At 42.8% G+C, this 10,087-nt stretch overlaps 1 protein-coding gene across 4 annotated transcripts in view; it reads left to right on the top strand.

The window, feature by feature from the left end:
* The first annotated feature begins 56 nt into the window (after nucleotides 1–56).
* Cnst (consortin, connexin sorting protein) overlaps nucleotides 57–10,087 on the top strand; it is an 80,955-nt gene continuing 70,924 nt past the window's right edge. For all 4 annotated transcript variants that reach the window (XM_038349645.1, XM_038349644.1, XM_038349643.1 and 1 more), the window contains exon 1: nucleotides 57–200. The gene's annotated coding sequence lies outside the window, so the exon portion shown is untranslated. The remainder of the gene's footprint in view (nucleotides 201–10,087) is intronic.

Raw genomic sequence — 10,087 nt, 5'->3', positions numbered from 1 at the left:
CTATGCTCCTCGGTCCGGCGGCCGGCCGGGAGGGGCGCTCGGGGGGAGGCGGGGCGGGGAGGCAGGAGGTGTCCGAGCCTCCAGAGCCGCGGGAGACCAGAGGCAGCTGTGTGACAGCTCGTCGGCCGCCATGTCAGCCAGCGGGGCTGGAAACAGACCCGGCTCCTGGCGGTAGTCCTTGCGTTGCCTCGGATGCCCAGGTGAGACGAGCAGCCGGGCTGCAGGGGATCCGCCGGCTTGGGGCGGCCGCGGAGCTGGGGACAGTCGCACGTTCCTCCCCGGGCGCTGTCTTCCCGGGAGTTGCAGAGGGTCCCTTCGCATCCGCCCCCTCTCGGCTCTCCCGTTTCCCCCGCTTTTCTGCGGGTACGCTGTTGTCGTGCATCGCGCCAATTTCTCCGCGCGCGCTCGCCTCCCCGGGGATCCTGCGGCTTCTACTCCGCGTCGGTGTCTCCCTGCTCGGTGGCCCGGCGCCTATGCTCGCTTTCCTCCGGGTGGTTTTTATTTGCCCCCATACCTTGTTTCCCCTCCACTGCCACCTCTTCGGTCGCCAGGAACCGCCTAGTCCCCCTTCTTGTCCTTCCTCTGGGCCAAGATTTACCTTTTCTTTTTAATATGCATGTTTGCAAGACTTAAATTTAAGGCTGAACAAAAAATAAGATCCGAAAGCTTAAAATTTTGTCCTATGTTTCAAAGGATTAAAGCCTTAGGAAGCGTCTTTATTCGTCTGTGTAAACTTAGTTAAGCACATTGTACTGAAGAATGCAATTTAAAAGGCCGATTGCAAAGACTAAAAATAGGATGCTCTAATGGGAATTTTGGCAGTCTTTGGGGCAGTGTTAGAAGATCCGATTCTTTGAGAGTGATTTCAATGTTTGGGGGCTCGGACTCGGAGCTTTATCCATTATCCTTTCCATCAAGCTGCGGCCAATCAAATCCCTAGTTTAAAATATGTACAATCCTTTCTGCTTACTCTGCTGGCAACATAATTGAGCTTGGCATTTAAATGCACAAGGAAAGAGTTTCTGAGGAATGTGTCACCTGCCAAGTAGCCCAAAGATTATCCTTAGCTGATGAAACTCAAGGATATAAAGAATTGACACCTGAAGATGGCCTTTTTTGAATGTTAGTACACTGTAAGGAGCTATTAACTGTAGTGGAAATCCCGAGGATTCATTCACTAATGTTAATTTTGTTAAGTTTGTTTGTTTGTTTGTTTGTTTAATATAGCCAGGCATGGTGATGTAAGTTTCTAATCCTAGCATTAAGGAGACTGAGGCTCCACGACTTTGAGGACCACCTGAGATACGTTCTGATTTCAAGGTTAGCTTAGGATACAGTCAGACCCTATCTCAGGAAAGGAGAAAAGGAAAGATGATCACCCCCCCCCAACTGAGCATTTTCATAAACTCAGAAGTAGTCTAGTAACCCTCCCAACACAATATTTTAACAAATGAATATAGCAAAATGATTTTTAAAGGTTTATTTATTTTTTATGTATACAGTGTTCTGCCTGCAGGCCAGAAGAGGGCACCAGATCTCAGTACAGATGGTTGTGAGCCACACTATGGTTGCTGGGAATTGAACTCAGGACCTCTGAAAGAGCAGTCAGTGCTCTTAACCTCTGAGCCATCTCTCCAGCTCCAGGAAATGATTTTTTTTTTATATGAGAGTAAGGACAAAATTCACTTACCAAGTTTATCCTTGAGTTTTTCCGCATTTAAAATAAGCCTCTTACGGCAAGGATATATAGTGTAGCTCAGTGATAGATCAGTTGCTTAGCATGTTTAGGCCCTGAATTCTGTACCTGACACCACAAAAGGTAAATATACTTAACACTGTGGGAAAAGTACATTTTTGAAGATCTCATAATTTTGGACTACAGCCTAATCAGTCCTAGAGAATGTAAGGCAGTGTTTATTTTGCTTTTGAGCGGTTGATGGAAGAGAAGTTATTTTTATTTACCTTTTCCTCTTCTCCCCTTCTTTGTTAGGGGCCAAACCCTGGGCCTTGCACAAGCTAGGCAAATGATCTGCCTCCAAGCTACCTCCCTAGTACCTTGTTTTTGTTTGTGTGTGTCCATGCGCGAGTGTGTCCTGTGTGTGTGATGTCAGATGACTTCCTCAGTTGCTGTCCACTTTACTTTCCTGAGACATGTTCTGTCCCTGAACCTCTTTCCCTATGAGCCTCTGTTAGGCTGGCTGAGCAGAGAGCTCCAACAATCTACCCTCCTCCATCCCGTAAACACTGGGATTAAAGATTTGTATTTTTGGGGATCAAGATACAGGTTTTCATGCTTGCAAACACTTTGCTGATTAAGCCCTTGCCCTTGGTTTTTCGAAAGATTGACTGTGGTTTAAGCTGGTCTTAAATTCATCATCCTCCTGCCTGGCATGTCATGTGCTCAGCTGTTTCCATTTTCATGGTGTTAATGGTTTACTTGTTTGTGTTTGCAAGTAATACAGAAACCAGCCCCATCCCTGGGGCCCAGATACTAAAAACGAAACAGTCATTTCACTTTTAAAATGATTTTGGTGGGTTGGGGGTTTGAGGCAGGGCTTCTCTGTGTAGTATTGGCTGTCCTGGGCACTATAGACCAGCCTGACCTCAAACTCAGAGATCTGCCTGTGAGTACTGAGATTAAAGATTTTCACCACCATCGCCCAGCTTAAAATGAATCTTATACTCAGCATTTAGACTTACATTTTTAGACAAACTTAGCTAAGGAATTTGTAGTCACATTCTTGACAGTTGCAGGTTTTGTATCCTGTGCTATTTTTGCCCCCTTTGAAGTAATTTTTCTTTCTAATAGTGCTTTCTGGTTACTTTGTGGCTGTCTTTAAATTGTTTTTCTTATTAAGTTACCATAATCAAATTGCTTGAGAAAGGAAACTACTGGTTTTTTGCTTGGAACTTTTAAACGAGAACTGAAATTGGGAATTACTGAATGACAGTTCTGGTTTGTGTCAGAATCAAGGCTGGAGCTGCACCATTCAAAAGAAATGGGAGATAATTTTAAAACATTTCTAGCAGTCCCGTGTACCAGGTGGAATAGCCTTGGTGGCTTTAGTCCTCTGCATGTCATCGCTACCAAGACTCTCTGCTAGATCTGCAGTTCTGATGTGGTCACCCTCATAGCCCATCTCTATTGAGGCTGACCCCGGTGCAAATGGCCAGGAGTCACCTGTAGCCGATACTGCCCTCCCTCATTGGCTGGCACATAGCCCTAAGTTTGGTGTTTGCTGCTTAAAATGCCTTTCTACCCTGGGCGTCTGAGTCTCGGGATACATAGAAAGGCCCTTTCTAAGTGCTTCCATTCTTAGATTGAGAAGGTTCTGCGCTGACCCTGAACTCTTGCTTCTCTAGTGAGCGCTGGTGTCCAGGACTTGTTTGGGGGAGTATCCTCAGATGAATAGCATGCTCAGTCATTTCCTGGGGTGTCATTGTGACAGGTCTTTCTATCCATATGTCAACAGTGTGTCAGGGCTGCATGAGTCTTTGCCTGCTAAGTCTCTTGGCATTGAGTAGGGAGAACTTAGGGCCCCATGAGACGCTTGACCTTTGTCGCGAAACAGGTAGGGTGCCTGCTGCTTGTTGTGTTATTTCCTGGACTGCTTTCAAGTACGGCTAATGGTTTGGGACATGTGGTTCTCTGAGCCTGGTGTTTCTTATCAAGGGCAAGGTAATTTTTCAGGCAAAATTTAGAAGGAAAGAGGGTATGGTATTTTGGCTTTGAAACGTGGTGGGGAATGCGATTTATGTTTGTTAAAGGGAAGTGTGGCTTTATATAAAGCTGCTGGTGCATCATCTAGGTGCCTACAGGAGCTGCTTTGCAGCAGGCGCGCTAATTCAAGTGAAACCATCCGTGGTTTAGAGCTGAAGTCACCAGGCTTAGAGCTGACCTCTGTGGGGATCCTGTCTTGGTCTGGTCTTGACTACTTTGTTCCAATACATTTCCTAATTAAGACTCCTTATAACTTAATGCAAGAAACATATATGAGCAGGGCAGTGGTGGCACACGCCTTTAATTCCAGCACTCAGGAGGCAGAGGCAGGCAGATCTCTGTGAGTTCGAGGCCAGCCTGGTCCACAGAGTGAGTTCCAGGACAGCCAAGGCTACACAGAGAAACCCTGTCTCAAAAAACCAAAAAGAAAAAAGAAAAAAAAAAATCTGCTTCCCTGATTAATAAACAGACTTTCTATCTAAAATCCAGTCTTTATAGACCGACTCACCGTAAGGCAGCCTGTGGAATGTTTACAAGAGAAAATACAGAATTGGAAAAAGTGGAGAGCCTTTGTGTGTGTGTGTGTGTGTGTGTGTGTGTGTGTGTGTGTGTAAAAGGTGCGCACATTTTGGTAGTGTTTTCATTTGCATTTGAAAATAGAAATTGATTGTCTATTAGTGGCTGTTGGTTTGATAAAAAAAGAATACAATATAGGACCACAAAGAGAAAATTGATATAGGCAAAAGGATACAAAGTATTGAATCTGCAGGGCGACCAGGTAGACTGAGCTAGTGGACAGCATAGGAGTGCCAGTGAGGAATAACGTGAGCCTTGGGCTGAGTGAGTACGTTGTAGCCATGCCTGGGTGCATGGGGGATACTGACATGATGATTGTGTTTATTTGTTTCATTCTAATAACCACTTTAATATCATGTATCATATGTAATATACATGTATCTTATACAATCATGCTATGTAGCTAAAATATACAATGTAATAAAGCTTTTTTTTTTTAAGGCAGGAGGATGGTGAATTGGAAGTCTGCCTGAGCAAATTAGGCAACATAAGGAGAACCTGTCTCTAAAATCTAACCAAAAATCTAAAAGAAGAAAATTAAAAACAAATTTTTTTTTTTCTTAAAGAAAACCAAGCTGGGTGAAGTTGTATATTCCAGTAGTCCCAGCTATGGCAGAGGCTGAGAAAGGGGGCTCACAAACACAAGCACAGGGGACTGGGAGGGGTATCAGCCTAGACAGCATAGCTCCATCCCCTCTGCAAAAGAAGAAAAATTAAAACACCTTGTTTCCTGCAAGTTAGCCCTAGTAAATTTATTTTAGTTATTTGAGGAAGAAAACTGATAGCCTGGCGATTTTTCAGTTTCTTTAAAAAGCCCCTTTAATGCTTGAAGAGCTTCCAAAAAGAGATGTTCTGCCTGAGAAGGTCCAATGTCTTTAAACGGTTATGCTGCTTTCTCTCCTATTGGGCCTTTAAAGTTTACATTGATACTAATTTTCCCTTGTGATCATCCCCATGGGGAAAACAGGTGTACTTTCATCAAGGGACACTTTTATTTTTTAAACAATTGGAGTATTTTTAAAAAATATATAGTACATTTCAAAGTTCTTAAGTTTTATGGTAGTTGAAGATTTCTGTAAGTGTTGTAGGCATGATTTTGCCATATTTGGAGGTAGAGCCCTCGTCTCGTGGCCCCACTGCACCACTGCACCAGGCTATCTTAGGACTTCCTGTTTTTTGTCATCACTGGCCATTTGGAATGGAAAGATAGTGTGTCTCTATGAAAATAATGACAAATCCGCATTTTCTCTGTTGCACTGTCTAGTCAGAATTCTGAAACAGTAGCCAATTAGCAGCCTTAACTGTCATTTGGGCATTGACATTTTGACAGTACCTATGATTGTACGAATTAACATCATAGTCCCTAAGATGATATAACACTTTTAATTTCCGCTCTTAAGAGGCAGAGGCAGTGGATTTCTGTGAGCCCAAGGCTAGCCTCCTCTAAGTAATTTTTTTTTTTTTTTTTTTGGTTTTTCAAGACAGGGTTTCTCTGCAGCTTTTTTAGAGCCTGTCCTGGACCTAGCTCTTGTAGACCAGGCTGGCCTCGAACTCACAGAGATCCGCCTGCCTCTGCCTCCCGAGTGCTGGGATTAAAGGCGTGCGCCACCACCGCCCGGCTAAGTAATTTTTTTTTTTTTAATGAGAGTATCTACATTGTTCTTCCTGGAAAACTGCCACCTGAGAGATCACTATATCCTTTTTTATATTTAGCTGTGATTTGAAAACTCAGCGTTATTAGGTGGTGGGATGGCATTCTAACTTGAATGAAAGCATAATAAACTCTTCATTTACTTGTAGATTTTGAAGTTAATGATTCCCTTTAAATATGTGTATCTTGCGGGGCAGTGGTGGCTGCGCACGCCTTTACTTCCAGCACTCGGGAGGCAGAGGCAGGTGCTAAGATCTCACTTAGTTCAAGGCCAGCTACACAGAGAGGACCTGTCTCAAAAACAAAATAAAATAAAAAAAAATACACCTTGTGATTCAACAGAACATTATTTTCCTGAGTATTTAAGAGTATTGGGTATATGTTTTCCTGGGTGTTTGAGAACTTTTAAATATCCTATACTCTAAGGCAATTTGGCTCTGCTGTTTCTCATGTTATATGCATGCCTAGTTCTTCCTAGTCTCTGTCTTTTGCAGGTACAGTTCGTATTACTGTAAATTTAATAGAATTACAGAGTGAACTAAAAGTCATTGTTAAAGATTTTTCAATGAGTACTTACTTTTTAAAAAACGGCTTTTATTCACTAAAGCTTAATGTAATTAATTTTTACCTTATGAATATACAAAGATTTTTAGGGTTTGTTCCCTTACACACACTTATCAAATATGGAAAAGGTTTATTTAATCCAAATATAAAGTCCATAACTTCTAAGGATTTGAGAAAGTATTCCACATTATTTCTTGCATATTCAACTTAGATAAAAGGAGGAAGTGACAGCTTGTTCATAAAGCCTGTAACCTAGAATTTAGGAGGATGAGCAGGAAAATTGTCTCGAGTTGGCGGCATCCTTTTATGCCACACAGTGAGTAGTTTGTTTTGTTGTGTTTTGCTTTGAGTGCTGGGAATTGAATACAGGAATTTTAAAAAAAAACACTTTAAAATTGCATTTATTTGTGTATAAGTACACAGGTCAGGGGACATACGTGTAATACAGACACATATGGAGGTCAAAGGACAACTTGTGAGAGTTGGTTCTTTGCTTCTGGTTCTTTCTGGGCCGTGTGGGTCCAGGGCCTTGAACTCAGATTGTCAGGGCTGGTGACAGGTGCTTTTACCCCCTGAACTTCTCACTGGCCCAACTAGGAATTTATATAGTCTAGGCAAGAGCTCTACCACTGAGCTATATCCCTAGTGTCCTAGATGTTTTGCTCCAACTATTTTTAGATTTGTTGTGGGTTTTTTTTTTTACTGTGTCAGAGATATACCTAAAACATTAGGTAAACAGTGTCCAAAATAGGAGCAACGTCATGTGTCTTTCCTACTTTAGTCATATACCAAACATTTGAATCAGAAGAGGATGGGAGGTTTTTCTTCTTAGTATTGCATGTTAAGCCCAGTTTCAGGGCATTTAATTCATCATGGAAGCCCGTCTTTTCTTAGCAAGAACAATCTGTCACTGAGTAACCTCTAGGCTGAAGAAGCATTTACTTCATAAGGCTGATTACTGTTCCTGCAGGTTCCCTCTTGGCTGACAGGAGTTTGTTTATTTTGATTCTTACAGCCCCCCCCCACCCCCACGCTGTGGAGAGCTTTGCTTTTGTGCAAGGCTCATGGTCACTGACAGCCTCTGAAGGTTTGCCTAGTACAAAGCCAAAGTCCTGCTTCAGGAGCTCTCATGGGGCCTGAAGCAGAAAATATTCCAGGAATGTCTGCTTTCGAACCCAGGGCTCTGCCATGCATGCACAATGCTTCCCATAAGACTCAGTGCCAGGGAAGCCTTGTTGGGAAGTTCCCAGTGGGCCTTGGCTTAGGAGTGTGTGAGACCAGCTCTTGAAAGGAGAGCCTCAAGCCCACTGTAGCACATTCTCTCTCCTGACTGGTGCCTGTTGTGCCTGCCAAGAGCACTCTGGCTTGTGTAAATCTTAAAAACCGTATTTACCTCGTTCCTCTCCTCAATTATAAAAAAGTAATTCTCCAAAGAGAAAAAGGTAATTGAATTTTAATGCAGAGAAAACCTGAGTATTGAGACAACTTTTTTCTTGTCTCAGAAAGTTAAATAAAAGCTTCTTTAGCAGCCAGAGTCTGTATTGATAGTGTGGTTAATTCGTCAGGAAGAGGGACACACTCCAGGGGACATGAGGACAGTTCCAGACCACCTATGCACATCTACACATCTTTTTGAGGGGAAAATGAAAAGGTGTCATCTTCCAGCAGTCCTTGAAAAAGAAAAGGCACTGGGAAGTGTTCTCCAGTATCATTTTTATTATTGGTTTTCCCTTTTCTTTGAATGTGTAGCTCAGGATAACCTGTCTTACTATTTTTCCCCCAAAGCTCCTATCCAAATACAGTATTTGGGATAACTCGTATTTTAAAAAGTGCCTTTTGTTGTGTTTGTTTTGAGACAGGATTCACTGTGTAACCCTGGCTGGCCTGGAACCAGTTATATAGACCAGGCTGGCCTGTCTCTGGCCTCCTAAGTGCTGGATTAAAGGGAATTCTACCATGCCTGACTGTCTTGTATCCTTTATAGTTTAAGAAATTTGTTTTAAACATCAGTCTTTGTCTTCTGTGTGTTTTGTAGTCAAGAGTCATTCCCGTGGATGAGTTTTCATGGAAAGTTTAGTTATTCATTGGTGTAGGATTAGGGTAAAGGATTTATATTCAATAGCTTCCCAGTGTGCAGATGGAGCTGGAACTAGGTTTGCTTACAGGCATGCTCTGTAATGAATTATAAAGGAGGTGCAAAAGCGGATACAGGCAGAAAGATTATTGTAGAATAGCAGATGTGGAGGCATTCCTCTGAGATGAGAGGAAAGCGCTGGCTGCCGAGTAGCTTCCAGTAGTTTCTGTTGTGGTCCAGTTGAGGCAAACTGTGGGGGGCGAGGGGTAGGCAGGCCTAGAGCAGCTCTGGGGTGGTCTTTGGCTCTGACTGCTGTATTAGAAAGCCTATCTAACCAACACTGGGGATGCAGCTGAAGCTGGGTCGATGCTCTGCTGGTTCATACAGTCACCTTTTCCTTACAGCGTGTGGACCGGCTGTAAGAGATGCGGAGCTATTGGTAGTGGAATGTTGCAGATGCTGAGATTTATTTGAGTGTGTCCAAGAGAATGTTTTGATGCTCAGTAAAAATAGAAGGTGGGATGACATGAGCTAAACTGAGCAGCAGACAGTAACATGTCATTATGGATTTTTGAGACATGAAGAACTGTTTGTTCCACAAGTATGTGGAGCCACTGTTTTTATTGTGCAAGACAGAAAGGTAGTGTTTTCTGAAGATTAATCTGCCTCTGGTATGCGGGAGAGATTGAAAGGGATATGCGAGATGCTGAGAGCCTTTAATTAAAAGTAGAATTATCCTGGACGCTGTAATTTCTTTGCTCCCGAAACGATAGCACTAAGTTTCTGCTCCTTATTTGGAAGACTATGAGAGAAGCTGACGAGCTCTTCACTTAGGATTTATAATACAGTTAAAATTGTGTTTGCCATATGAAGTATTATACTTTACCCTAGATGAATTAAAGAAATGAATTTTAAGTAACCCTAATCCATGCAAGAGAACATATCATGCTATACATATATAACTAAATCCGCCACTTTGGTGAATAACTTCGAAATGCGTAGGCTCATGAGAGATTCTGGGCCTGGTGAACTTGATGGCCGGTGTTGGTGCTGTAGGTATGCAGACTGTTACTAAGTATGCTGGGATTATGGTGCAGACGCAACACAGAACACTTTGGGTAAGTCTCTACCAGAACATTTGGTGAGAAATCAAGTCCCTCAGATATAGACATGGGCCAGTGACAAGGCTCGACAGGTCAAGAGGCTTGCCACCAAGCATGAAGACCTGAGTTCCATCCTGGGGACCAACGTGGAGGGAGCAAATTGATTCCCAAGGTTGTCCTCTAATCACCATGTGTGGTACTTGTGCATACACAACACTCACACTCACACATCCACATTCACACAAGAGTAATTTTTTAAAAAGTAATTTGTTTCTTTTAAAACAATGATTTTTTAAATATTTATTTATTTATTATGTATACAATATTCTGTCTGTGTGTATGTCTGCAGGCCAGAAGAGGGCACCAGACCCTACTACAGATGGTTGTGAGCCACCATG

Source organism: Arvicola amphibius, chromosome 12 (genome assembly GCF_903992535.2).
Source record: "Arvicola amphibius chromosome 12, mArvAmp1.2, whole genome shotgun sequence".
Classification (NCBI taxonomy): Eukaryota; Metazoa; Chordata; class Mammalia; order Rodentia; family Cricetidae; genus Arvicola; species Arvicola amphibius.
Note: the sequence above shows the minus strand (reverse complement) of the source record. Positions and strands in the feature narration are given on the sequence as shown.